Genomic DNA, 2,353 nt, shown 5'->3' with positions numbered 1-2,353 from the left:
AATAGGAATGAAATACTGATACATGCTACAACATGAATGAACCTTGAAAATGTGCTGAGAAGCCAGGTGCAAAGGTCCACATATTGTGTGAGTTATATCACATGATAAGTAAATGAATAAATAAATCAGTAGAGACAGAAGGAATACGTAGTGTATGTCAGGAGCCACGGGAAGCGGAAAGGGGAGTGACTGCTGATGGATACAAGGTATCTTTTCAGAGTGATGTAACTACAGGTATCCTAAAATTCCATAGTTGTGATGTTTGCACAGCTCCATGGATATACTAAAATTCATCCAATTGTGCACTTTAAATGGATGGCTTGTATGTTATGTGAGTTAAATATCAAGATGGCAAACCAAAGCTCAAGAACCAAAGCTTCCTGATTAAAAAGACCCACCAAGTACTTAATAAGAGAATTAAAAATACCCTCACCTAAGCAAATCATTGGAAAATTAACAAATTTCAAGGATAAAGGGAAAATTTGAAAATCTCACAGAGTCTCATCTACAAAGAAATAAGAATTACTCTGGTACAGAATGTGTCATAAGCACTAGACTCCAGAAGACATGGGGACATCACTTTCAATGCTCTGAGGGAAAAAGATTTTCAACATAGAATCCTTTAGACACCCAAACTATAAATCAGATAGGAATAAGAAGAACTAAGAAATCAGGGAGAACTGAGAGCACTTCCTCCTTCTCCTTCTCCTCCTCCTCCTCCTTCTCCTTTAGTCAGAGGGCACCTGTATGCACAAAGAGAGAGAGAGAGAAGGAAGACCTCAAATCCCATCAACTAATGAATGGATAAACAAAATATCACTAAGTTCACGTAAAGAAATATCATTTATCTAATATCATTTAGAGAGAGAAGAAGAAGGAAGGAAGGAAGGAAGGAAGCACTCCTCTCAATAGGTTCTGGTCACAGAGTAATATTTTTTCCCTCCAATTCTCCATCCCATCAGGATCCTGGGCAAATGGGCTTCAAATGTTGGTCAGCTTGTGGGCTCCAGCTTTCTGCACAGTGCTGAACCACACCACAGAGACAGCTCTTCTTTTTTATTCCCCCTCAATTTGCCAGAGGTCACATGCACTCACCAGAGTCAGAGAGGAAGAGGAAAGAAACACCACCCAATGAGGCAGGGTTGCACCACAATTCCTTTCTCCCCCATTTCTCCATCCTTTCAGGATTTTGGGTACTCACAAATGTACCTGGCAGTTTAAAAAAAAAAACAACTGGGGGCACTGGGATTCAAACTGTACGGTCAACCAAGTGAGATCTGGCTCCCTTAACCACCAGGCCACTGGCCAGGCCAACCCCCCTATCCCATGCATTCTTTATTAGGCAGTTTCTTAAGGATGTGCTCCCCCAAAACTTGGGTGGAAAAGAAGGAAGAAGGCAGATGATGTAGGAAACAACCAATAGAATTGAATATAACAAAGGAGAGAAGTTTCTAATTCTAGTCATGGAACCACACTGGAGGGAAAATCATACAAACCGCAGCAAGTGCACAGATGGTATCCAAGAATATTCCCTTTATTCCGGGAAGTTGATATAATCTTTAAGAATAAAGGTAACTTATGCATGAGATAAAAGTAGATAAAGATATAGGTTTGATAAATCCTCATATCTCACGACAGGCATTTCCCATAATAAGAAATCAATAGCAAATGTCTAAAAATTTTTTAAAGAAAAAAGTAACTAAATATAATATTTAATGAAATGAAGATAACTTAAAAGAACATTTTTAAAAAGCAGTTATGCGGTCTGTGAAAAATGGTGGTGGTGGCTGGGTTCCGAGTGTCTCGGCTGTTAAGCGGGTCCAGGCCACGGCTGGGGCGGCCTATGTCGAGGGGCGCTCATTGGAGAGGATGGCTCAGCTCCCATGTGGAAGGCCCTCACTTCCTGGTGCTCCCGGGGGTGAGAGTGAGCATGCTGAATGTGTTCCTGAAGTCGCACCACGAGGAGCTCGAGAGACCTGAGTTCATCACCTACCACCATCTCTGCATAGAGGGCTCTCCAAGCCCTTGCCCTGGGGAGATGGTAACCATACTCTATTCCATAACCCTCATTCCGACTGGCTATGAAGATGACTAAAGAGATCATGGACCACTACATTGGTTTGGACCATTACTCTGCACACGGACCAGAAAAGTGTACGCAACCTTTTTTTTTTTTTTTTTTTTAGAGGTTTTTGGTATAGGGCCTGTTTTTTTTTTTTTTAGAGGTTTTTGCTATAGGGCATGTGGGCTTGCCAGAAAGACAGAAAACAAGAAACCACCCCCAGGGGGAACGGCCACACTGCAATCCCTTTTCACCAGTTCTTCCCTCCGGATATTGGGTATGCACACACAC

At 41.9% G+C, this 2,353-nt stretch overlaps 1 pseudogene; it reads left to right on the top strand.

Annotated features, from left to right (window-relative positions):
* The first annotated feature begins 1,774 nt into the window (after positions 1 to 1,774).
* On the top strand, positions 1,775 to 2,095 carry LOC102475550 (cytochrome c oxidase subunit 6A1, mitochondrial pseudogene; annotated as a pseudogene).
* Positions 2,096 to 2,353: the final 258 nt, after the last annotated feature.

Source organism: Tupaia chinensis, unplaced genomic scaffold (genome assembly GCF_000334495.1).
Source record: "Tupaia chinensis unplaced genomic scaffold, TupChi_1.0 Scaffold000004_1, whole genome shotgun sequence".
NCBI lineage: Eukaryota > Metazoa > Chordata > Mammalia > Scandentia > Tupaiidae > Tupaia > Tupaia belangeri.
The sequence above is the reverse complement of the archived record's forward strand: the minus strand, read 5'-3'. Positions and strand labels throughout refer to the sequence as shown.